This window comes from Podarcis gaigeae (genome assembly GCF_964106915.1).
Source record: "Podarcis gaigeae genome assembly, chromosome: 2".
Lineage (NCBI taxonomy): Eukaryota > Metazoa > Chordata > Lepidosauria > Squamata > Lacertidae > Podarcis > Podarcis gaigeae.
Window position 1 is genome coordinate 14,604,063 of NC_139679.1, and position 27,092 is coordinate 14,631,154.

Consider the following 27,092-nt stretch of genomic DNA (forward strand, 5'->3'; position numbering starts at 1 on the left):
AAGCAGTGGGGATGATTTCAGAGAGGGAAGTGAGGCTCTTTAGATCCCCTTAATCTTTTCTTGAAGGCCCCCCACTATTCAGGCCGAACGTGGAGCCGAGCGTTCAGCGACATCAGGATGCCAAACGGAAGGTGTTATCTCTGCGCTGTGCTGCTGTGTTCTTCGTTCTCTACGACTACACAAAGGCTGACCTTCAGTCGATCCATTTTTGCTACGCGTCAGCCAGTCCGGGGCGAGTGTCTGCCTGCTGACCTCAGAACCCAACCAGCAGAAAGACTTTGCACGCATTCAGAGTAGAAGGAGGGAAGCATCAGAGCTCCAGGCTGAGAGAACTGCGAGCAGCTGGAATTATGTGTGACTTCTCGGAAGATCAGACCGCTGAGCTCAAGGCGGCTTTCCAGCTCTTTGACAGAACTGAAGATGGCAAGATCCTGTACAGCCAGTTTGGTGATGTCATGAGAGCCCTGGGCCAGAATCCTACCAATGCTGAAGTCATGAAAGTTCTGGGGAACCCTAAGAGTTCTAAGAATCCTAAGAGGGACGTGGGTGGTGCTGTGGGTTAAACCACAGAGCCTAGGACTTGCCAATCAGAAGGCTGGCAGTTCGAATCCCCGCGATGGGGTGAGCTCCTGTTGCTCAGTCCCAACTCCTGCCAACCTAGCAGTTCGAAAGCACATCAAAGTGCAAGTAGATAAATAGGTACCACTCCGGCGGGAAGGTAAACGACGTTTCCGTGCGCTGCTCTGGTTCGCCAGAAGCAGTTTAGTCATGCTGGCCACATGATCCGGAAGCCGCAACCCCAGAGTCGGTCATGACTGGACCTAATGGTCAGGGGTCCCTTTACCTTTACCTTTACCTTAAGAATGATGAAATGAATGTAAAGGCCCTGAGCTTCAAGCAATTCCTGCTGTTATGTACTGAGTTGAATAGGATCCAAATTGCAGCAGTCTGATAGGTCCTAGAACAATAGGATTCAGAATGCAGCAGTCTGATTTGTCCTAGAGCAATAGGATCCAGAATGCAGCAGGAACCACCCAATCCAACTCCAGGTGGAAGTGAATCTACAACCTGATTGGCCTACAGGAGAATCCCGGAATTAGCCAATCACGTGGGGCCCATTGTGTGAATAATGTATATAAAGCAGACAGTTCGGGGAAACTTCCATTCCTCACTACTATGAGTGGAATATAGAGCATGAAATCCACACTCGACTCTGGGTATATTTCACTGCCCATGATGCAAACCATTGCCAAGAACAAGGATCAAGGCTGCTTTGAGGATTATGTGGAGGGGCTGAGGGTCCTTGACCAGGAGGGCAACAGGACGGTCATGGGAGCGGAGATACTCCATGTGCTTGTCACCCTAGGGGAGAAGATGATGAGATGCTTGCGGCCGGCCATGAAGACAGAAATGGCTGCATTCACTATGAAGAGTTGGTACGGATGGTTCTGAGCAGCTGAAGATCACCTCTAGCTTCTCCCGATAACCTTTTCCAGTTTATCCTTATAAATGTTTGTGCCTTTTTATCTGTGTCTGAAACTACTTTTGGTTCCCTCTTTCTTCCACCTCTTGGTTTAGTCCTTGAGGCGGGAGCTAAGGAAAGGAAGAAAAAAAATTTGTCTATAGTAGGTTCTCCTGAAGGGCAGGGAAGCAAACCGCTGGCTTGTATTGCATCACTTTACTTCCAGAAGTGTTCTGCTTATTTCCTCTTGGTTGCTTTAATAAACTGTTCCCAAAAATGTCTTACTAAAAACAAAAACAAATGCTGACCTTCTGTTTCGGGCACTCTCTGTTTCTTTCTTTTATTTTTCTTGATTCGAGTTCCACAATGGATAAACAAAAAGGAATTTCAGATACGTTCAATTGTTCAGAGCCAGTTTTAGACCTGACCAGTAGATGTCACCGAAACCATGGGATATGGCTAGAAAATCATATTTCCCCACCAGACCTTGCTTCTGTTTTTGTTTCAAAATGCACTGCTGTTTCCTCAGCCCAACGCAGTATGAGTCAAATGTTATTTGCCTCCACCATTGCACAGCACTGCCAGCACCACGTTTAGGACTCATGTTGGCGCCTGGTTGCCAAATTTTACTGATCTGAAGGCAAGGCTGTCGTCAATGTGACGCATAACAAAATACTGTACAGTTTTCAGAAACCCATTAGACTATGTTCATTACTCTCTTTCTTCAAAATGATTATGCTGCCCTTTGGTGGCAGGGATTTTTTGATCAAGTGTCAAATGGTTAAAAGCAAACAGCCACAACAGTCTACTTACACGAGAAGAAGAGTTTGGATTTGATATCCCGCTTTATCAATACCCGAAGGCGTCTCAAAGCGGCTAACAATCTCCTTTCCCTTCCTTCCCCACAACAAACACTTTGTGAGGTGAGTGGGGCTGAGAGACTTCAGAGAAGTGTGACTAGTCCAAGGTCACCCAGCAGCTGCATGTGGAGGAGCGGGGAAGCGAACCTGGTTCACCAGATTACGAGTCCACAGCTCTTAACCACTACACCACACTGGCACCCCTATAGAGAAGCTTTCCATATAGGAAGTTACATTTCAAGAGCTTATGCTACAAGTGTTAATAGTCTTCTGTGACATTGTGGAATCTGGCAGAACTAACCCTTTTAGAGGCGGCCCCAGACATTAACAGCAGGGAGTGAGAACCTGTAGCCCTCTAGACATTGCTAGACTACAAATTCAAGACAGACTTGTAAAATTGGAAGGCGGTCTTCAGGGTCCTACCCGCTGCAATGCAGGAATCTCAGCTAGATCATACATAACAGATGGCCGTCCAACCTCCCATGTCTGACCATTGGCCATGCTGGCCAGGGCAGATAGGAGTTGGAGTTTAACAACAGCTGGAAGGTCACATATTCCATCTCTCTGTTTAACGGGAACAGGATGAAGCGTGGCATGGTGGCTCAGGCAGATAATGTCTTCCTGAGTGTGCTTCATGGATGCTGAGTCCAAATTTGGACCCAGCTATTTCCAATCGCTATGATACAGCAACTGGCCTCATGGTGTAGAACCTCCATGCTCAAGAGAAGAATACCAGGCACAAGAGACAAATAACAGGGGGAACCAGCTACCTTTATGTCCTGCTTGTAAGCTGTCCAGAAACCCTTGTCTGGTGGCCCACTGGCAGAAAACAGGACTCTTCTTAGATCTTTAGGACAAATAAAGCGAATACGTTTGCCCTGATAAGAAAACTCTGCCCAGGAGGGTTTATCTGTGGCAGCCATTTCACACAACCAAGCTGTTGTATGACAGCTGCCATTTTGTCGCATGAGGAATATCGCTGCTCAGTTGACCTGCCTTTCCTATGGTTGGTTTGTTTCTCCCCTGAACTTGGTCAGCATTTTGGAAAGTGGGGGAAACAGAGGCAGGTGCTCAATTCTCTTCCCGCCAATGAATTTATGGGTTGCCCTGGCAATTTGGAGGATAGCACCGCACGGCCCACTTTGTATGTGAGCCAGGGATTGGCTTGGAAGAAGCACGGTGGCACATCCTCTTGCGCCAAATTCATTTTCTGCACTATTTCCAGGAGACTTTCCCCCCTTCTTTCATAAACACTGGCTGTGCGCAGACAGCTCTGAAGGAGGATCCATCTGTGGCGCCACTCTGTGAGCCAAGTGCAAGCGGGCCTCCGTCCCAGCACCGACACATGAATGCAACCATCGATCTGGCAGGGCTGAGTAGCTCATTGATCCCCCTGCCAGCTTTGGGGAGGAGTGTCTGGGAGCTCAAGCAAGCAGCTTTCAAAGAACTCTTCCAAAACTCTTTGGTCAGAGGGGGGAGGATTTTCTGAGATGAAGTGGATAACACTAAAAAATGGATGACGCTAGAGATCAAACAATGCAAATATATATGTGCACATGCCCTCCTCAAATTAACAGGGGGAGAAGAGTGGGAGGCACTCTCAGCTTTGAAGGAAAACACCAGCCTCTAGCCAAATCTGTTCATAGCAGAAACACAATTCTTCATAGCGCACGAGCGCTTTTAAGTCCCACAGATTTCAGAAGAAACCTTTGGCACCTCACATCTCCAAGCCCCGAGAAGTTGTCACATTCATCCAGGTTCGGTTCCCTTTGGAAGGAGTTCGCTCACAGGTTTACAGGCATTTTGTAACGTTTGAGTTCATTCACAAAAATACAGGTGAGGCAGAGGCACAACTTGAACTGAGGGTCCCCAGCATGGTACCTGTGGGCACAATGGCATCCGCAGATGCCCCCTAATTGGTGCCTAGCGATATCTGCTTTCAGAGGTGCCATCTTTTAATAAAGTATGGGGGGGGGAGGGAAGCCCTGCCTTGCATAACTGATTGCAAGACACAGCACTCACACCATTGGAATGCCCATCAACTTTGTGGGGCAGTCACCTCAAACATTTTATGGGGGGAGTGAGACTTCAGCCCCTAGGGGTTGGCTACCATATGTTTGCTTTCCTGCTCAACATTTTTCTTTTTTTAAATGAGCAATTTCCCCTTTCTGGTTGCCTGTTTGGGGAACTCTGTTTCTTGTCAAGTATTGCCCCCCCCTTTTTTTTGTCTGTGTTTTATTTGTTAGGTAGAGGTGTTTTGCCTGGGTTTTTTTTGGGGGGGGGAGGTGGGGTTCTGAGCATCGCCTGATTTTCTTCTGTGAAACATGCGTTCTGTGCTGTCCATGACAGCATGGCCATAGCCGGGGGGGGGGGGGAAGGAGGGAATGGGGGGCAGCTGCCCCCACTAAATCAAGTGAGTAAATAAAAATACTTAACTAAAGTAGAAATTGTAGAAAGATTTTGACAGATTTTTCTGAGCACTTGGGGTCAAAAGAAAGCAATTTAAAACAACCGTCGCTGAGACATTTTATTCCGAATCTGCTAGGCAGAGCCAGACAGAGGATGATGACGGGCGGGTGTCCTGTCCCGTGCCCTCCCTATCATAAATCCTGTTTATGTCCATGCATGACAGTTTCTTTGATTCCCAAAGGTGACCCTGGATCCAAAAGGGTTGGATCTTCCTGGCATAAACACTCCAGTTGATGTCTTGGAAAGTTCACTCTGCTGCTTTCATACCAGACCTCTCGGGAGATTGGCTGTCATCACACTGCCTTGCCTCAGGTGTGCACATTCTGGGAGACCCTAGCCAGGGGTCAAAACCAAGACCTCTTGTGTGCTGAGGCTGCCCTGTTCCACTGATCTCCAGATCAGCACAGAGCACCTTCACTCCTGGGTCCACAAAGGGGGCATGCCAAGGGATGCTGTTGCCTGAGTCTTTACTCTGTGTTTGTGTACTAGGGTGCAGGTCATGAAGGAGTGGTGTAGTGGTTAAGAGCAATAGACTCGTAATCTGGGGAACCGGGTTCGCTTCCCCGCTCCTCCACATGCAGCTGCTGGGTGACCTTGGGCCAGTCACATTTCTCTGAAGTCTCTCAGCTTTGTGTTTGTTGTGGGGGAGGAAGGGAAAGGAGATTGTTAGCCGCTTTGCGACTCCTTACGGTAGTGATAAAGCAGGATATCAAATCCAAACTCCTCCTCTTCTTCTTCTCCTCCTCCTTCTCTCCCTCTCTCATTTAAATAGATGCTTGTAGCTACTGCATTGCTGCAGCTAGGGAAGCCCATCTCTGCTGGCAAGAATCAATTAGCACAGCACTCATGGAGCCCCTTTGTCCAGAGCCCCTTCAAACTTGGTCCTGGTGGAAAAATGAGATTGACTCAGTCAGCATTTTACTATCTATGACTGCTTCCTGCAGATGATTACCTGACTCCTTACAAGTGTTAATACAATCAAGTCAACAATCATCCCTTATCAGCCAACATAAAAGGTCAAAGGTGGACCTATTTAACATATCTTTAAGCTCTAATGCCTGTTGTCTTTGTCCATGGGGTTTTCTTGGCAGGAATACTGGAGTCGCTTGTCGATTCCTCCTCCAGGCGGATCGCATTTGGTCAAAACTCTCCACTATGACCTGTCCATCTTGGGTGACCCTGCATGGCATAGCTCATAGCTTCTCTGAGTTATTCAAGCCCCCTCGTCACGGCAAGGCAGTGATCCATGAAGGGAAGACAGGAGTGTCCGGCGTGCTCTGGTCCATGGGGTCACGAAGAGTCGGACACGATTAAACGACTAAACAACAACAACAAAGCTCTAATGATCACCGGCTGTAATATTTGCATCTCATTGCCATTCAACTCCCACCTCCTTTATATGCCTGGGCTTATGTCTCCCAAAGGTTGTTGTTATTTAGTCGTTTAGTCATAGAATCATAGAATCATAGAGTTGGAAGAGACCACAAGGGCCATCGAGTCCAACCCCCTGCCAAGCAGGAAACACCATCAGAGCACTCCTGACATATGGTTGTCAAGCCTCTGCTTAAAGACCTCCAAAGAAGGAGACTCCACCACACTCCTTGGCAGCAAATTCCACTGTCGAACAGCTCTTACTGCCAGGAAGTTCTTCCTAATGTTTAGGTGGAATCTTCTTTCTTGTAGTTTGGATCCATTGCTCCGTGTCCGCTTCTCTAGAGCAGCAGAAAACAACCTTTCTCCCTCCTCTCTGTGACATCCTTTTATATATTTGAACATGGCTATCATATCACCCCTTAACCTCCTCTTCTCCAGGCTAAACATGCCCAGCTCCCTTAGCCGTTCCTCATAAGGCATCGTTTCCAGGCCTTTGACCATTTTGGTTGCCCTCCTCGTGTCCAACTCTTCATGACCCCCTGGACCAGAGCACACCAGGCACTCCTGTCTTCCACTGCCTCCCACAGTTTGGTCAAACTCATGCTGGCAGCTTCGAAGACACTGTCCACTTCCAAAGGTTAGGCAACAAAATGTGTTAGTCTGTAAGGTTCTTTGATTGTTTCTCCTAAAATAGCTCAGGATCTAAGCTGTTAACTGTTCTTTATAGAAATTTACATTCACATCTAGACAGGCTAGGCAGTGCTTCAAGGCAGCTAAAAAATAATAGGAACAATGAAACAAGGATAAATGCAAATGACAAAGAGGCATGCAGGCATAGGAGGTATATAGGACTGTTGGGTTCTTTTTTTATTCCTGATGCTGTTTTGTATGGAATTCATGTTTACTATGCATGTTTTAATAGTACTACCATTTTGTGTGATGGCCTGGGATTCCGATTCAGAGGCTGAACCAGAGGAATCCCAGCCTGCACAGGAGTCCCCGCCTCCAGGGCCGGCTGAACTGGGGCAAGGCCTAGATTCTGAGGAGCCTGCACCTGTGTTAGATCCTCAGGAGCAGGCACCAGGTGAAACCATTCTGGCCCCAGAGGTGCTTGAGGACTCAGTGCCTACAGGTGAGCCTCCTCCAGGGCCTAGTAACCCTTCAGCCTCTCCTGATCTGCAGAGGCTTAGGGCAGAGAGGCGAAGGGAACTGGTTGCTCCCAGGAGGAGTGCTCGCCTTAAGGCCAGAGGAGGCGGGGCTCCTGGGGGCCAGGACCGCCCCTGGCCTTAGAAGAGGATAAAGCCCAGTCAGCCCGGCCCCAGGTTGCGGGAGCAACGTCGTTGTTGGCTTCGGACCTTCCTCTGTTCCTGATCCCTGCTCGGCCTCCTGTTCCAGCGTTCCTGTTCCCCGCCCGGCTCTCCGCCTCGGACCTCGCCCCTCTTCGTGTGGACTCAGACTACGCTCACGGTACCTTTCCCCCGGGTCCAGCACATTTTGCTTTGTTTTTATGTATTTCTGCCCTGTGATTGTCATATAAAGGACACGCTATAAATATGGTTGGGTGATGATTCTTTCTTCCTTCAGGCTCCCCCACACTCAGTCTGTTCTGGAAGGGAGCATTAGCCATACCCAAATGTCAGGCGCCAGAAGCCGCCAGCCTATGATAGTAACATACAGTACCCGAGGTGGCAGCAAATCATTTCATGCCTAAGTAAGGTAAAGGTAAAGGGACCCCTGATCATTAGGTCCAGTCGTGACCGACTCTGGGGTTGCGGCGCTCATCTCGCTTTATTGGCTGAGGGAGCCAGCGTACAGCTTCCGGGTCATGTGGCCGGCATGACTAAGCCGCTTCTGGCGAACCAGAGCAGCGCACGGAAACGCCGTTTACCTTCCCACCAGAGCGGTACCTATTTATCTACTTGCACTCTGATGTGCTTTCGAACTGCTAGGTTGGCAGGAGCAGGGACCGAGCAACGGGAGCTCACCCCGTCGCGGGGATTCACACCGCCTACCTTCTGATCAGCAAGTCCTAGGCTCTGTGGTTTAACCCACAGCGCCACCCGCGTCCCTCATGCCTAGAAGAGGGGGCTTATTCACACTAACCATTTGCCCCTATCTTTCCAGGCAGGGGCCTGCACTTTAATACTCCATGTCCGAGCGTGTGGTTTTCTGCCCCGAAGCATTCCCTGCGAAAATTTACTCTTTAAAGCTGAATCGGAGCAAACGTCTATTCGGGTGTCCGTGGACTGATGTGAACTCCGACTGAGCTTTAGATAGTGGGTTTTTGTGGGGAAAGCTCCCGAGAGAGAGAGAGAGGGGGAGAGGGAAGGAGAGAGAAGGGTGAAGCGCGCTTTAAATCATGGACCGGAAAGAGCAGAGGAAAGGTAACTGTGGAGAACCATTAACTCAGATCTGTCTTCACCAGAGCTGTTTGGATTCAGCTTCATGAATCTGCAGCCTGTTCACTTCGCGAAAGCAGAGCTGAAGTGACAAATATAAAAGTAGTGAGAAGCATAAGCTGAGGAGGAGGAAAGCCCCAGGCCATCCAGCACTTCAGTGAAGGAGACAAATCTTCTGTGTACCTTCCTAGGGTGCCAGCCAGTAAGTCTTGAGGCTTCCTCCCATTGGACAAAAATAATTGCAGGCTCAGCTGACCCATTTGCTCGGTTTCAAGGTGTGACCAAACATTTAAATGGCGTGTTTTCATGGCTACACCCACAGTTAATTGAATTTACTCTTTACCAATGTGGGAGGGGAAAATTAGTTTTCACAATGTCTGCTTCAGCCCTGGAGCATTATTCCTGTGGAACACAGATTAGATAAGGGGTCAGCAAACTTTTTCAGCAGAGGCCGTCCACCGTCCCTCAGATCCTGTGGGGGGCTGGACTATATTTTTTTTGGGGGGGTGAACGAATTCCTATGCCCTACAAATAATCCAGAGATGCATTTTAAATAAAAGGACACATTCTACTTATGTAAAAACACGCTGATTCCCGGACCGTCCGCGGGCCGGATTGAAAAGGCAATTGGGCTGCATCCGTCCCCTGGGCCTTCATTTGCCTACCCATGGATTAGATTATTTCATAATGCAGTTAACAAGGAAAAAATGTGAGTAGATTCTATAGTATGCATCTTGTGGGGCAACTAATATGTATGCAGTGCTATTTTTCTAGAAAAAAAGAGGTGCTGGAACTCACCCTGAACGCCTCCCTTCTCTTAGAATGGCAATGGCACCCACCTGAGAGGTGCCAGGACTGAGCTCCGGTGAGTTCCAGCTGAAAAAAGCCCTGTGTGTATGTATGTTTTGACACCCCACAACTGAGCATATGGAATATAACCACACACACACTTTTTAGATGCAAAATTAACAGCAATCTATTAGCTATACATGGAAATTAGAATGCAGGCATGTAGCTACCTGAAGAATGACATATCTATTTAACAGCTTTTTGGAAATGTGTTGGCTCCCCCTTTTAGCAGGGAGGGTTTAACTGAGGGATGTGTTCAGCTGGCAAATGAGGGTGTCATTTAATAATCTTGCAGCTGCTATTTTTAGGAGATGTTAATAGCATATGAGAATTGTTGTTGTTGTTGTTTAGTCGTGTCCGACTCTTTGTGACCCCATGGACCAGAGCACGCCAGGCACTTCTGTCTTCCACTGCCTCCCGCAGTTTGGTCAAACTCATGTTGGTAGCTTCAAGAACGGTATCCAACTATCTTATCCTCTGTCGTCCCCTTATCCTTGTGCCTCCATCTTTCCCAACATCAGGGTCTTTTCCAGGGAGTCTTCTCTTCTCATGAGGTGGCCAAAGTATTGGAGCCTCAGCTTCATGATCTGTCCTTCCAGGGGGCACTCAGGGCTGATTTCCTTAAGAATGCATAGGTTTGGTCTTCTTGCAGTCCATGGGACTCTCAAGAGTCTCCTCCAGCACCATAATTCAAAAGCATCAATTCTTCAGCCTTCTTTATGGTCCAGCTCTCACTTCCATACATCACTACTGGGAAACCCATAGCTTTTACTATATGGACCTTTGTTGGCAAGGTGATCATTAGAGCTTTGTTGTTGTTGTTTAGTCGTTTAATCGTGTCCGACTCTTCGTGACCCCATGGACCAGAGCACGCCAGACACTCCTGTCTTCCCTTCATGGATCACTGCCTTGCCGTGGCAAAGGGGCTTGAATAACTCAGAGAAGCTATGAACTAGGCCAAGCAGGGCACCCAAGATGAACAGGTCATAGTGGAGAGTTTTGACCAAACGTGATCCACCTGGAGGAGGAATCGGCAAGCCACTCCAGTATCCCTGCCAAGAAAACTCCATGGACAAAGACAACAGGCATATATGAGAATTGGTGTACTGCTATTATTATTATTTTTTAAGTACCTGTATAAGTAACAGTGAAATGCTAATCACGACTACACACAGCTAAGTGTTATTGAATCCACTGGGGCTTCCTTACCAGTAAGCACAATTAGGATTGCAACCTACATTACTCATGTGGTATGAACTTTGTGTTCTTAGCTTTGATGTTTAGAGGACAATGGGAAAGATGAGTCTGAGACTGCGTACTCACTATACATTTAAAGCACATTCAAAGCTCATTCTTCCACTCAAATAATTCTGGATGCTGTAGTTTACAATTCCCAGCAGCAAACTACAGTGCCCAGAATTCTCTGAAGGAAAGAAAGTGTTTTGAATGTGCTGTAAAGGTGTGGTATGGACACAGCATAAGTATGATGCAAGACAGATTCTTCCCCTGGATTGGTAAATAAGAAGACAGGCATGTGGAGGCTGTCTGAGGTTATGGGGCAGTGCTCTGTTTGCCCTAATGTACTGCATTTCTTCAGAAGCTCTCACCCACGTGTCCTGTGTTCAAATTATGATGGGAGGGGACTCGTAATTAAATCTACAAGCATCGTTCCTGCAATTTTGTCCAAATCGTGTCTCTCTTGTAGCTTTTGAAAGCCATACCAGTAGTGATCTTTCAGATCACTGGTCACCAACCTTCTTTTGGGCCAATGGCGACATACTGTATATAATTTGGGGAATGTGCCATGGGAGCAAGTCACGAAATGGCTGCTGCGGAGGTTGTGGCATAACACAAAATGAATGCCACATCTAAAAAGAGCCAAAGAAGTGACAAGGCCACAACATTGTATGGTCACGTTCCCCCATCAGCCAATGCAGAGAAGGGCACCAACATCAGCTATCACCACACTTGCTCACAGAGAGAAGCTCTTTGTGCCTCTCGTCTGTTCAGAAGGTGGGTGTCCAATCATGGCATCCAGTGGAATGTGGCCATGTTTAAAGGAGCATGCTCCATGTAGGAGAGACTGAGTTGCTGCTAAGCTAACAGAAAGAGCAAACAGTCTCTCATGCACTGCAGACCCTCCAAGTGTCCCTGTTTTCCAGGGGCGGTCCCGGATTTACAGAAGCCATCCCGGTTTCTGATTGGATCCCAGAATGCCCCACTTTCCCGTTTTCATTGGAGAAAAGTTGGAAGGTATGGAGTTATGTGACCCCTGAGCCAAGGAGATCCATTATATCTTTAGAAGACATCTGAAGAGAGCCCTGTGTATGGAAGTTTCTTAATGCTTAATGTTTTATTATGTTTTTATATACAGTGGTACCTCGGGTTAAGTACTTAATTCGTTCCGGAGGTCCGTTCTTAACCTGAAACTGTTGTTAACCTGAAGCACCACTTTAGCTAATGGGGCCTCCCGCTGCCGCTGTGCCGCCAGAGCACAATTTCTGTTCTCATCCTGAAGCAAAGTTCTTAACCTGAGGTAATATTTCTGGGTTAGCGGAGTCTGTAACCTGAAGCGTATGTAACCTGAAGTGTATGTAACCCGAGGTACCACTGTATGTTGGAAGCTGCCCCGAGTGGCTTCGGCAGCCCAGTCAGATGGGCAGGGTAATAATGGTGGTGATTGAATAGGATGTCCCAATTTTCATTGGAGAAATGTTGTGGGGTATGGCATTGTGGCTTTTTGAGAGGATCTTTACTGAAACATTTTGCAGGTGCCGTAGGAGGTGCTCATGAATACCCTAGCACCTATGGGAACAGTGATAACCCCTGTTTTTAATTCTCCTGTAGGGCCACCCTCTTTAGATGGTAATGTGTACTTCTTCACAGTTTGTTAAGCCAGCTCTGCTGTGTTTGGGGGCCCCTCCTGTTATTCTGCCTTGGACGTCTGCTCCAAACTCCTGCCCTGATGGTACCACTGCAAAAAAAATAAGGGAGCCAGGTCACTTCTGCCCCCCCCCTTAACTCAAGAACTCAATGCCCCCCTTCTGTTCTTTAAATGAAACCCCCTCATCACTGAGCGTTAACTGATGCAGACACACAACAGGTCTGCCAAGGCCATCACGCGTAGTTCAGTCCCAGGGCAACTTCCCCTGATATTGCCAGCATGTTTGTGGCTACAAAACTAAGTTGAGACTGAACAGAGCCACACAAAAAATGGTAGGGGGAGAGGAGGAAGCTGACAAGGCAGCCCCAGACGCTTTACAACTCTGGCGAGAGATCAAAGCGGGAGGCTCATCCTTTTCGCATTGAACTTGCTTCCCCTGCCATCACCCCCCACACAGAGAGACCCCCATCAACGCACTGATGCTCCAGACCAGGAACTCTGTGGTGGCTTCAGCTAGAGTCTAGCTTTGTGTGAGCATTCGCGGGGCAAAACAAATCAGGCCACCTGGCATTCCATGGTCGCAAACAATGATTACTGTTTTGGAGAGGACATGGAATTGGGGGAGGAATAGGAATGGCCGGCATCCAGAGAACAGAGATTTGGGAGCAAGTTAGATTAAAGGTTTTTTTGTTTGGAAGATGCACAATTGAAATAAGGAGAGGTGATTGATAATATAATAATAATAATAATAATAATAATAATAATAATAGTCTGCCATTCAAAGTGGAAATACCTCTTTTCTTAAAGATGTTGGATGGAGCAGGTCTACAGTTCCTTTCTTGTGTGAGGGGTGTGGCCAAGGAGCCTGGCTCCAGTTGTCGGACTTGGTGGTTTCTAGCAAAAAAGCAAGGTGAAGCTTCAGGGCATGTTGCCCTCCAGACACCCCTGATCATTGGTCATGCTGAATGGGGCAAATAGAAGTGGTAATTCAAAGCAGCTCCAAACTACCATATTGGTCAGCAGCAAGGATCCTGATTGCAAAATATTGGAAGACACAAGATTTACCCACGCTGGAGGAATGGCAATCGCAGTTGATGGACTATATGGAATTGGCTGAAATGACTGGCAGAATCCGAGACTTGGGAGAAGAAACAATTGAGGAGGACTGGGAAAAGTTTAAGGACTATTTGAAAAAACACTATAAGCTGTATGAATGTTAAAAAATGCACCTTTCAGGAAATTCTAGCTTCAGCAAATGTAAGTTAATGAAATGAAAATTAAGACACAAGAATTTAGAGGTAAAATAATGAAACAACTTTATTGTGTTTAATACAAAGTATATAAGAATTGAGTTACAGTAAAATTGAAAATAGGGAACATGATAAAATGGAAGTTACAATAAGTTTTGAAATAAGTTAACAAATTGCTGATGCTTTATAAGACAGAGAACGCAGGGTTCGGAGGATGTGGGGAAGTCCTATAGATTAGATGGAAAAAGAATATGGAAATTTGTTATTTTTCTACTCTACTTTCTTATAACCACTCTCTATTCTTTTTTCTGTATTTCTGTATTTCTAAAAAGCAATAAAAAATATTTTAAAAAAAAACAAACTACCATATTGGTTACCTTGCCTTAAAGGTAAAGGTAGGGCCCCCTGACCGTTAAGTCCAGGCGCTGACGACTCCCTCATCTCACTTTACTGGGCAAGGGAGCCAGCGTTTGTCCGCAGACAGTTTTTCCAGGTCATATGGCCAGCATGACTAAGCCGCTTCTGGTGAACCAGAGCAGAGTATGGAAACACCGTTTACCTTCCCACTGGAGTGGTACCTATTTATCTACTTGCGATTCATGCTTTTGAACTGCTATGTTGGCAGGAGCAGAGACTGAGCAACAGGAGCTCATCCCGTCGCCGGGATTTGAACTGCCGACCTTCTAATCAGCGAGCCCTAGGCTCTGTGGTTTAGACCACAGCGCCACCCGCATCCCTGTACACCTTATAAAGTACATCTGCCTTTAGGGTGTACTCTTATAACCTTTTGGTAACTAAACCTCATGGAATGTCTCTTGCCACCACACAATCCACTCCACTTTGCATATCATCCTTTAAAACAGTGGTGTGCAGGCTGTGGACCTGGGGGGACTAGGCTAGTCCCCTAAACATTCCCCTGGCACCTCCTCCCCAAAGCCCAGGAAGCTTCTGTCCAGCTTCGGGAGGGATGCGCGATGCTCTGACAGGGTCCAAGAGCCCTCCTGCCACCCTCCCAAAGCCTGCCTGGCTTCCCACTTTGCAGCTGAAGCTGAGGTATGCAAAGAAGGAGTTCTCCTGGAAAACCACCACACCTCTTTTCCAATCTTAGGAGCAGCCTTGAAAAATTAGTGCAAAGTTGCCCAAAAAAACCAGCTCCTCTGAGCATGCCTGGAGTGCTTTTGTGCTGGGCACCTGCATTCCCCTTTCCAGCTCAAGCACCCAAGCTTCAAGGACAGAGAGCCTGATATTCTGGCAGAGCAACAGTGCTAAAGATTCTGAAATCCAGCAGGGAGTGTGAGCAGGCCTCGCCATTTTTCAGAGCGCAGAAGAAGGAACAGCACATGGCTGTTGGGCAGGACGCCTCTTTCTGATCCAGCCTCCCTGGTTCCTTCTCTTCAGGCCAGGGGGAGTGCATGTTCAGCCTAGGGGGAAGTCCATGCCACACCCTGGTCCTGTGCTGGGGGAAGATAAGACCGCTGGATCCGTTCTCTTGCCTGCCCTTCCTGCTGCTGATTAACAGGAGAGAGGAGTGGCTGAGAGAGAGCTATAAAGTGAGAAAGTTGCCGGAGTGGTTCATGTCAGGGGCTTCTGAGCAACAAACCACAGTGAAGTGGCCAACCCACAAAATATCACAGCTCCAGAAGAGGGGATGCCCCAGGACCCATCAGCAACATCCCTTAGGCTGAGATTGAACTCCAGGCAAATGCCCTGCCTGAACTGGGAGCAGGAGGAGACTGGGAGTGAAGCTCACCTCAAAGCAGTCAGGGTGCACCTGAGTCCATGCAGGCTAAACCCCAGCACTTCTCTTATGATAAGTTACTCCCTCCAAAACAACATGGGTCATTTCTGTAAGCCTTCGGCTAAAGCACCATTGATGACCTATTTACTGAGCATTCTTTCTGATTTGCTTGCAGGGTGTTTATATATAGACTTCCTCTTAGTTGCTTGCCCACATACATTTCCCCATCCTTTCCAAACTGCTTCAGTGTATTTCCCCACAATTTTCAAACCAGTGTTTCTTTTTTAAAGGGGGGAAACCGAAACCTGCATTTTCAGTATGTGCTTTTGTTTTTTGTTTTTATTTACATCCTGCCTTTCTCCCTGTGCAGGAGGACCCAAGGTGCCTGACAACCTGAATTAAAAACAGATAAGAGCTAAAACGTGGGTGGCGCTGTGGGTTAAACCACAGAGCCTAGGACTTGCCGATCAGAAGGTCAGCAGTTCGAATCCCTGCGACGGGGTGAGCTCCCGTTACTCGGTCTCTGCTCCTGCCCACCTAGCAGTTCAAAAGCATGTCAAAGCGCAAGTAGATAAATAGGTACCACTCCAGCGGGAAGGTAAACGGTGTTTCTTGTTTTGCCAGAGGCGGCTTGGTCATGCTGGCCACATGACCCGGAAGCTGTACGCCGGCTCCCTCGGCCAATAAAGCGAGATGAGCGTCGCAACCCCAGAGTCGGCCACAACTGGACCTAATGGTCAGGGGTCCCTTTACCTTTTTAAGAACTAAAAACACACCAGTTGTAAATATTTTTTAAAAAAACAATTACTGTACCTTTCCGTGTATAAGACTATGTTCTTTTACTCTAAAATAACGTTCAGAATCTGGGCTCGCCTTATACATGGATAGTATCTCCCCCCCCCCCATTTTCTTAAATCGGAGTCCCAAAAATAGGGGGCGTCTTATACATAGGGGCTTCTCATAGACGGAAAAATACGGTAAGTAGGCTACTGTGTTAAAAACAGCATTGGTTCAAAACGTGAACAATTCTGAAAAGCACAATGTAAGTCCATCTCAGCCCTACTTGAAGATGCCAGGGATTGCTACTGGTACCTACTGTGTGAAAAACATGCTCTACCAGTGAGCTAAAATTGAGTGTATCAAGCTCCCCTGCTAGCCCAGCACAAGCCCCTTCCCCAAGCCATGGGGGTTTGGCTGCACTCTCTTCCACCAGCCCAAATGTATCTCCATCCCCTGACTGCTAACCCACCTGTTATGTACTGAAGTTCTCACCCTGGGCCAGCAGGGGGATACTGTAGATAGTTATGCAAATGAAGGATCGAAGGTGACGTTCAGTGATTGGATAGTTTGTATGCAAATGAAGGATCGAAAGTGACATTCAGTGATTGGATATTTTTAGAAATTTGCTACAGTTACGTTGTTCTGGAGCTCTATATAAGCAGGCTGACTGAGCTCCTCAGTTCAGTTCTGTTCCAGCTTACAAATAAAGAGCTGCTTTGGAAGAATCGCTGTGTCGTCTGATATGTTCACCCACAATTTAACACCACTGCTGCTAGTAGGGCAGCTGGGTCTTCGTTTCAGAAATGCAGCCCTTGGAGTAAGGGGCCAGAGTCAAGGAGGCAACCTTTGTTTTACTTGGCCCAGGAGCCAATACAAGCGGGTGGGTCTGCTGTATGTGTGATTAAGGCGAGCAGAAAAGATATTCCACACAAAATGAAAAATCCCGTGACTTTTCACGTGCCTCTGTTAGCTTGCGGCCCTTAAGGAATTGTTCCAGGCCGAACCCCAGTGATTCCCAGTTGAATTTAAGGGTACGTGCCCTACTCAGAAGGAAATTCCACTGAATTCAAGGAGACTAACTCCCAGGGAAGTGGGGTTAGGACTGCTGCCTACAGAACCTCTCCTGCAATGCTATGCTGGGTCACGGCGCAGCCGCAGCTCGCTGACTTCCCTTATTTCAAATTGTTGATCTGGTAACTTTAGTCTCGTGGATGGGGACAAACACAAGCCTATGCCTGTCAGATAGGAATCCGAGCTTGGCTGCCAAGCACATTCTATGCCTGCATTTTGCTGGGGTTGGCGTGCTGTCTACGCCCTTCCCTCCTTCTGAAAGGTAACATTAACAAAACAGCCTCCCTAAAATAGCTCCTAGGCCACCCAGTAGCTGCCGGCCCGCATCTGCAAGCCTCTCTCTGGGCAAGTTGGAGCAGATCCGGCAAACAAGCCACACCCCAGAGGGACGTTCCTAAACGCAACTCAGGGCACACCAGGGTAGCTGACTGAGAAAGCCCAACCCCTAAACGAGGCCGCCCTCCTCTCTGTGGGCTGGCTCTGCTTTGACATGGGTTTGTTTTCTTCCTTAGCAAAGAATTGCCATAGATCTGAACTGCTGGTTTAAATTACAGGCTCTTCACAGGGAGAAGCCAGCAGCTTGGTTTGTGTTCCCTTGGACTGGGGAGAATTCAGAATTTATTTCTCTAGGATCTGAGAAGAGGCAGGAAGCTGGGCTCGTATCTGAAAGATCTGGGTACAAGTGCCATCTCAAAAGCTGACCACTTAGTCTTCTTCTCCAGTTCTGTCATCATGCATGGAGGTGGAATAATAATAATAATAATAATAATAATAATAATAATAATAATAATAATAATAATTTATTATTTATACCCCGCCCATCTGGCTGGGTTTCCCCAGCCACTCTGGGCGGCTTCCAACAAATCACTAAAATATAATAACCTATTAAACATTAAAAGCTTCCCTAAACAGGGCTGCCTTCACATGTCTTCTAAAAGTTTGCTGGTTATTTTTCTCTTTGACATCTGGTGGGAGGGCGTTCCACAGGGCGGGTGCCACTACGGAGAAGGCCCTCTCCCTGGTTCCCTGTAACTTGGCTTCTCGCAGCGAGGGAACCGCCAGAAGGCCCTTGGCGCTGGACCGCAGTGTCCGGGCAGAACGATGGAGGTGGAGACGCTCCTTCAGGTATACTGGAATAGACTTTGTCCACTCTCTTGTCCCATCTCTACACGGTGGAAGGTGGCTTCCAAGGTATGACTGTATATTGAGAAGCAAAACGGCTAGTAAGCCGGATCTTTATTAAACTGCTGCAACAGGGTCCTCACTCTCCGCACACAAGAGGGAGAACCCTGAACAATGGTGTGCAAGCCCTTATATAGACTTTTGAAATTGCCCACCTTGTAGCCTAAGACCAACCCCCTAAAACATCATACATACATCACAGAAGGAGGTGATCTACAGCAGAGAAGGTGGTCTACAGCAGAAATCCTGTCTGCCAGGATACCTGACAATGGTCACTGATTGCCTGGATCATGGGAAGGGGTTGCTATTGTGCTGCCCTAGGCAACAAACTCTTTAAAACTTCATGGAGAGTAGCTTTTTTCCATTGATTGATCCAGTGCTATTTTTCTAGAACATGAACGCCTCCCTTGCTATCCTATAATGGCAATGCCGCCCACCTAAGAGGTACCGGAATTGCATTTGCGTAGAAACTGTTTCTCAGGTGGCTAGTCCTGGCCTTTATAACCCTGTACCTTCTTCCAGAAGGCAGAAGCTGAAAGAGATCATTTCCGGGGTGCGTACTATCATGTGCTATCTCTGCAGCTTTCTTATGGCACCTGGAAGCATAGATTTGATCTAAGGCGGGAAGAGTGCACCCAATTATTCTCTCTGCAGTCTTTACAACCCTGGACAGCATTGTTTTTTCCCTGGCCATGCAGCTCCCAAAGCACACACACAGACCATAAGTTAATACACTCTCCACAGTGCAATGGTAAAATGCCATCAACAGGTCCTTTGAGAGATTGTTTTTCTGGAGGAATCTCAGAAAATATTACCTCTGCTGTGCTCTCTTCATCAGGTCTTTGCTGTTTTCTCCCCAGGTTAGGTTAGACCATCTTTTGTTTGTTTCTTTCTTTATTGAATTCCTAGCCCACCTTTCCTCCAGGCTCAAGGTGGTGTGTGACATGGTTGTCTTCCCATTTTAATCTCCTCGATAACCCTGTGAGGTGGGCTAGGCAGAGAGATTGCCACTGGCCCTAAGAACACCCAGTGAGTTCCACGGTTGGGCAGGGATTTGAATCCTGGCCTCCCTAGTCCTAGTCCAACACTCTTAACCTCTACATCACAATTGGTTCTCAACCTCACATATCTGTGAAATGGGAATATCAGTGACCTATCTCACAGGGGAGTGATTGCTATGAAGTAAAACCATAACTGAGAATTTAAAGTATTTTTTCAGTCTTCATTTAAAAAAAAATGAAAAGTTGTGTACTGGTCCTAAGATGAATAAATGAAATGCGTATTAAATTCTGAAGCTGTTCTCATAATTTTTAGTGGGGCATTCACTTACCACTTCACAGTACAGGTCTCTCTCACCCAGACACACGTCACGTTGTTTATTCTTATTTAATGACCCTGCATAACCACACTGTGAAAGAAGAAAATCTGGGTTAGATTCAGGAGCTGGGAAGATGCTGGAGTTGTATGCGGTGAGATCCAGAACCGGTATAGACACCCACATTATCATTTAAGCAAAAATAATAGGACAATTCAAGTTGCAATTACAGTGGTACCTCGGGTTACAGACACTTCAGGTTACATACGCTTCAGGTTACAGACTCCGCTAACCCAGAAATATTACCTCAGGTTAAGAACTTTGCTTCAGGATGAGAACAGAAATCGTGTGGCGGCGGCAGCAGGAGGCCCCATTAGCTAAAGTGGTGCTTCGGGTTAAAAACAGTTTCAGGTTAAGAATGGACCTCTGGAACGAATTAAGTTCTTAACCCGAGGTACCACTGTACGTTTATTTACAATTAAATAAATGTAGTTCTGTATTTTCCATTAATTTTTACAAGTAGCTTCTGAGTTAGTACAACCACAGCCAGTCTCTAGTCATAGACAAGATAAAAAGGATTATAAATGGCGTGAAGATTAGTCCTGCTAGGATTTGTCCTTTGCCAATGTCTTTTTTCCTTGGGGCACTGTCGTTCTTTGAAGAGAGACATGCTTTATTGCTGTTTGATCAACTGAGATGCTCATCCTGAGCTTGTGACCCACAAATTTGTTGCTGGCCACGCCTAAATCCTCCTGGGGGTGACAGTGGGTTGAAGGAGGAAGGGCTGAGAGCCAGTGTGGTGCAGTTGTTAAGAGCGGCAGTCTCGTAATCTGGGGAACCGGGTTCGCGTCTCCGCTCCTCCACATGCAGCTGCTGGGTGACCTTGGGCCAGTCACACTTCTCTGAAGTCTCTCAGCCAGTGGCGTAGCGTGGGTTGTCAGCACCCGGGGCAAGGCAAGTCATTTGCGCCCCCTAACCCGTGGATTTGCGCCCCCTAACCCTAACCCCCAGATGTTGCGCCCGGTGCGGCCGCACCCCCTGCACCCCCCACGCTACGCCACTGCTCTCAGCCCCACTCACCTCACAGAGTGTTTGTTGTGGGGGAGGAAGGGAAAGGAGGTTGTTAGCCGCTTTGAGACTCCTGAAGGGGAGTGAAAGGCGGGATATCAAATCCAAACTCTTCTTCTTCTTCTTCTTCTTCTCCTGATCTCCCTAAGTGAGAGTTGTTTTCACCTGTTGGATTTGGACATGCTCATTGGCTGTTGAATCTTTGAGAGGTTTGCTGAAGTGAGAATTGAGAGGAGCGATAAATAAGTGAATAAAATGTGAGTGGGTGAAAGGTGATTGTTTAATGAGTGGGTTCTTGCTAGGGTTCTTGAATTCCTGATTTGTATTATTAAATGCGAGGATGCTTTTTTGCAATATTCAGGGACTTTTAAAAGCTATTTATTGTAATTATGTTGTACGCTCTTGCTTCTTTATTTGGTATGATTCACTTTGGGGTTCATTTTACTTGCATACTCATGAATATTGGGTTGTATCCAATGTAGTGCTACATTAAAGTCACTTAATGGTAAACGCGTTCTATGGATTTTTGCGCCAGCAGAATGGTATTGTGCAAGAGACTGCATAAGCAGTTTGCTGGTAACTCTGTTGCACAATAAATTGTGCAATCTGTTGCACAACAAGTTTCCACTAGCAGAACATTAAAACTCACCTATCCATGCTAGTGGACAGAAAATGTTGGATACAGCCCAATGTTTAGAGATTTATTGCTCAATTTTGTTACTTAAAATGTATAATGCTGTTTTTGTTATTATTGCCATCTGCTGTGTAGAATCTGTATTTTTATATATGTAATCTACTTTGGTTTTTGTTGAGATGTAAATTGCTTTGTGATTTCCTGAAATACAAAGTTGGTATACAACTTAAATAAAAATAGATACATGTGTTAATCTCCCTCTCACCTCTATGAAAATGAACAAGATGTGGTCCGCTGATTCTCATTTCTTTTACACAGACGGCATCCTTCCTTTCCTCAATTATATTTATTTAATGTAATAATAACAGAGGAAGATAACTGAAATCAGTTAAGTTTCTGAACCGCCTCCCCAGTGAGAACTAGTTGCTGAAGAAGATGCTGAGTAAAATCAGCATTTTCAGTAAACAGGCAATTAGTTGTAATTATGACTCATCGGCTCCAGACTAATCAAAAAGCTACTTAACCGCAAGCTAGATGACAAAATGTTCTTTAAGCGTCTCATTCCCAAGCTGGAATTGTCAATGGGGTAGTTCTACAGCAGAATTACAAGATCTGACCCAGAGACAAGAGATAGCCCACCAGTCCTGGTGCTTGAATGATCTGTTCTCATGCCTTCTGCTGCTTGCTATATTGCTGAATACCAGTTGCTGGGAGATCCCAGCAGGGAGATTGCTGTTGTGCTCATGTTCTGCTTTGCAGGCTTCCCATCAGTGAAGGGCTCTCAAACTGTGGTCTGCTGGTCTTTCATGAGCTTCATTTGTGTGGTTTGCAGCATGTCCGCTAAAAGACAATTAAAAATCATGCAACGTCTAGCAGAGCACATTGCAATTGCTATGGTGAGCAGGAAAACCATTAAGTGGTTCGTCAGCCATTTTCAGGTGGCCTGTGGGGAAAGGGGAGTTTGGGAACAACTGACGTACATATCTGGTAGGCCACCATAAAATCAGGATGCCATCAGTATTACCGATGGAGAACAGAATGTCCCTGTTTTCATCTGAGGAAGGTATGCTGGACTCGACTGGCATTTGGTCTCATCCAGTGGGGCTCTTCTTATGAAACAAGCAAAAATCTAGTTGCAGCCAGTGAAACTTGGATAGAAGTTACTTTGGACGAGATCCAGGCCAGTCCAAGCTAGGGCCATAGGCAACCATACCAGGTATTGGACCTAGGGTGTACATTCATCATTCTAGGTGCTTGAAGTGCAGAACTCTTTGCCATTTTGATAAGCAAAGGGCAGAAGAAATATTATTTATATAAGGCATTTCCAATTTCTAGATCCTCGTTTTCCTTTCCAGTTCTTGGATGATGTTATATTCCTTTCTGTACCCACAGGAAGCTCTGGGACCAAAGCACAGCTGCTTCTAGGTAGCTGCCTGGGTTAGGCCTCAGCCCAGGATTATGCAGCAACTGGTTCAATAGTTCTTGTGGCAGTAGTCCTGAAGTGTTACAAACCATCTTGGCAATCTCCTTCGAAAAACAAGGGTCCTGTGCCTTTGAAAGCTGCATGACAGACCAACATGAACTCCCCCTTCCTCATGCAATGCCAGGAAAAGCTGTTGTTCTTTTTTGCCTACAATGCTGTTTTTGGCACAAGCATTCTACCAAATCTTTTAAAAACTGCAATCCTACCAGATGCTGAGAGTCCAAAGTAAGCTAATAAAGAAAAGCTATTAAGTCCCTTTGCAAGAAATCATGCATTTTGTAGTCTGTCAGACACAAGTTTAGCAAGATCAGTTACTGAACCAGAGTTGCATGGTAATGGGATGCCAGCTGGCCAACCAACTTGAGTGCTCATTGTGTTTGCGCTGTAATGGTAGGGTGGCCCCGCTCCAGCACCAACCCTGAAAGGTAGCCTAGCAGCACTGGGTAGCCCATCATATTCTTGCTACTGCCACTACCTGCTTATGTCTCACACAGCAAGGGGTTATAGTAGGTTAACAGATAGCTGAATTCCAAATCTCCTGCTTAGCAACTTCAGTCTGCTTCCCCTCCTGTTCTCCCAGCATTGTGTGACTACCAGTTACATAGCCCAAGATGTCTAACAAATGTGGGAGGACAACCAGCTCTTGAGTGTGTCCAGAAACCAGTACACCCCGAGAATCCAATCCATCAGTTTATTCAAAAGTATAGGTAATAAGGAAGATGGGGGAAAATAGCAAGTATGTAGATAAAAACTGAAATAAAACACAGTACCAGAATATGGGTAGTTTGGTAATCAGTGACTTTCAAGATCCATGGCCCAGGTGGGTGCTGATTGACAGGTGTCATTTTCCAGGCAGTCACCTAGTCAGGAAGATGTCCAGGGGGTGCTCAGGGATGAAGCAAGAAGGGTGACAATGCCAGGAGGTAGGGGCTGTCACTGTGTGAGACAGAAGCCTTTCTTCTGGTTGTGTATTGGGAACTTGACTGACTTGACTCCTCTGCTTTGCTTATACATGATGGAGGGCTGGGTAATCTTAAAACTGGGAACAGTAAAACTGTGCCACAGGGCCCTCTACCCAGGAAACCAACAGGGTAAAGTGGATCCTGAATATCACGCTGGCCTGCGGCTCAAGCAGATCTGCTTATATCCACTTAACCAGTGGCTCCAGTTCCTGCTGCAGAGCTTTTCGATGGTGTCTCTGGATCAGCAACTATAGCCCTGCCCCTCGCAACTCTTCAAAGCACTTAGATATGAAACTAGGCAGCAGCAGAAGTTTCCATATTGTTTTTTTGTAGCTGCTGTTTCTTTGCTTTTATGGGTTCTGCATCCTCTGCATTTCTGTCTAGAGGCTTTTCCTTCTCTTCAAAACCTGAATGGTTGACTAAGAAACACTGTTATTTTGGTTGCCCTCTGATCTCCAGAAGTGAAATGAAAACAATTCCCTCGGATGGGAATGGGGGCGTGAGGTCATACTTAGTAGAGGCAGAATTTTCCAGCTGCTGGGTTAACATAGACAGCAGCTGCTCTCACGCTGCATTTTGGGCTTTCTCCAAGAGGATATCCAGTGCAACAATGAAAGAATAGCAGAATTATGTCCTATCCTTTGCGTCTTTCCTGAAGCTTCCAACACTTACAAGGGGAAAAATAACTTCACTTCATCTGTGTTATAAAGTTTATGAAGCAGTGACTATCCTGCTTATATTTCTTTTTGCTGCAGGGCACCAGAGCCTCACTTTTATTTTGTTTTTACACCGTCTTTTTACATTTGGTTCACATGGGTGCAAATGAAGGCCTGCATGGATACTTATTTCTTAGCTCAACATTTCCTCCCTTAACTTATCCAGGGATGAAAATATTTGACCTTGTGGTATACAAAGTTTCTCTAAGTCCATGTGAAATGATTTATCCATCCCTGGAATGAAAGAGGAAGGCAAAGTGGGTCCAACCAGGGAAATCCCAGCTACAGATTAACGAAGGACATTTGGTCAGATCCTCCTTTCAATTTGGAGGAGGAAGGGATTACCAGGTTCAGAAAAGTTGGGGGGGGGGGGAATGCTGGAGCAACTTCCCTAGAGGAAAGGTTGCAACTTTTTAGTTTGGAAAACAACAGGGGGTGAGACATGAGAGAAGTCTGTAAGACAATGCATGGTATGGATCTAGGACAGCCAAAAGAAGGTACTTTTACACAGTGCATATTTAGAGTTTGCTTCCATGAGATGTGGTGGCCACCAGCTTGGATGGCTTTAAAAGAGGATCAAACTAATTCATGGAGGATAAAGCTATCAATGACTACTCGTCATGATGGCTCTATGTCTAGTGCCAGAGGCAATCTCTGGACAAAAATTGCTGGGAATTACTAGTAGAGAGGGTGCTATTCCACTCAGCCCCTGCTCTTGGGCTTCCTATAGGTTCCTGACTGGCCACTGAGAACAGGGTGGGTCTTTGGTCCAGCAGCAGCTTTTTTACATTCTTAACGTGAGATAACAGATACAGGATTCAGACATGAGTTATCTGACCAACACCTAAAGCTTTATGGGAAGAGATTGTTCCTATTATATGGAAAACTCTGTGCAATCCTTGAGAGTCTGGTTATCTAAACACTTGCTTAGGTGGATTTCATTTTGCTGACCTTTTCACCCTACACTGACCAGTTTGCATTAGCCAGAGTTATGACCAAAAGGAATTTATTGCACAAGGTAGCTCTGACTGGATATGACTTGATGGTAAACCTCAAATGAAATTAATTATTGGCAAAACGGTTAAAAACAGCTATTCAAAACAACATTCAGTGATAAACTAAAATCAAATCAAAACAGACATCTGTGTAGAAGCAGTTGTAGAGCTCGAAGGGATTCTGATGGTCATCTAGTCCAATCCCCTGCAATGCTGGTTTGTCTAACCAAAAATACCGGCAGCGAGTTCCAAAGTTTAGGTGCTGCCACACTACAAGATTGGTTTTTTCAATTGCATGACAGATAGTAAGTGTCTGTTACAGATAGGTAGCCGTGTTGGTCTGCCATAGTCAAAAAAAAAAAAAAAATTCCTTCCAGTAGCACCTTAAAGACCAACTAAGTCAGTTCTTGGTATGAGCTTTCGTGTGCATGCACACTTCTTCAGATACCTGTAAGAAGTGTCTGTAACTGACCCACTGCGTATTTGGGTAAACATGTGTGGAACTGAAATTCAGCTTCCACTGACAACAGTGGGGTTTCAGTGTAGACCAGCACAGGGATGAAACCCGGAGAAAAAGACGCTGTGGGGGAAAACGAACACCTTTAACTATTGGTCTTGGTAACAAAAATAATACAGAAGAAACAGATCCGCCTAGCAACCCTGGCCCTTAAACTCACGTGCCTCTGAGCACGTGCAGATTGAGCTGTTTTTTTTTTCTGCAGGGCAGCGTTTCTATTTTCTGTGGCTGCTCTAAAAAGCGTGTTATGCGCAACACGTGAGAAAAGAACAACACCTGACCCTTCCTCCTCCCCGTGTCTCCATCTTCTTTTCGCTGGCAATTAGCGCAAAAAAAAAAAAATACCCGTCTCGCCCAGCCACTCAAGTTATGACCGGATGTGAGACCTTTCGCCAATTCCCAGGAAGAAAAAAAAACCCACTCGCGTCACTTGTTACATAACCGCTTCATTAAATGGAGGAAAAAGGCGGGACGTCGCCCTCTGCGCCTGAGCTAAAATGGCGCCAACATCCGTCACCTTTTCCTTAAAAAACAACCACACACCGCAGGGACCGCCTCGCCCATTGGCCAATTTAAGGAGGTCCCTCTTCCTCATTGGGGCAGACTGGTTTTCTCCTGTCTCTTCTTGGCGCTGTTTGGCTCAGCGTTCCATCACTCTGAAACGCGTCTTTCCCTCACCATTCTCTCTGCGGAAGCTGATTGGCTACATTCCGTGTCATTCCCGGCATTATCCCAGGCCTCCCCAAACCCACTTTGCGAAACGGTCTTGGGGGCGGAGGGGAGAGCCTCAGCCGTGATTGGATTATAGGCAATTCAATCACGAGTTAAGCCGCACAATTTCATCACGCCCGTTCAGGCATCAGAACCCCCCCTCCCGCGATTGGCCGTCGGCGCCGCCTGTTATTTATTTTGCCTCCTGCCCGCCCCACTCGGAACAGCTAGTTCACAAGAGCTTTCGGCCAAGCCCCGCCTCCCAAGCACTCCCGCCATTGGGTGGGGCCTCACCTAGAGGCGTTTCCCGAAAGGCCTACCGCCGCGGAGCTTTTCGTAAATTACTGCTGCTCCGTCTCTCACTTCCCCCTCC

General features: G+C 46.6%; 1 long non-coding RNA gene and 1 pseudogene across 2 annotated transcripts; one reads left to right on the plus strand and one right to left on the minus strand.

The window, feature by feature from the left end:
• The first annotated feature begins 217 nt into the window (after positions 1-217).
• LOC310835532 (myosin light polypeptide 6-like) lies at positions 218-1,763 on the plus strand (annotated as a pseudogene). Its single transcript has 2 exons — positions 218-542; positions 1,192-1,763. The product of its transcript is annotated as a myosin light polypeptide 6-like (transcript).
• Positions 1,764-5,541: 3,778 nt separating this feature from the next.
• Positions 5,542-27,060, minus strand: LOC310840017. The gene is made up of 3 exons (XR_014561762.1): positions 27,014-27,060; positions 19,649-19,726; positions 5,542-5,675 (listed from the first exon to the last, which is right to left on the minus strand). It is a non-coding gene; the product is annotated as an uncharacterized lncRNA (long non-coding RNA).
• Positions 27,061-27,092: the final 32 nt, after the last annotated feature.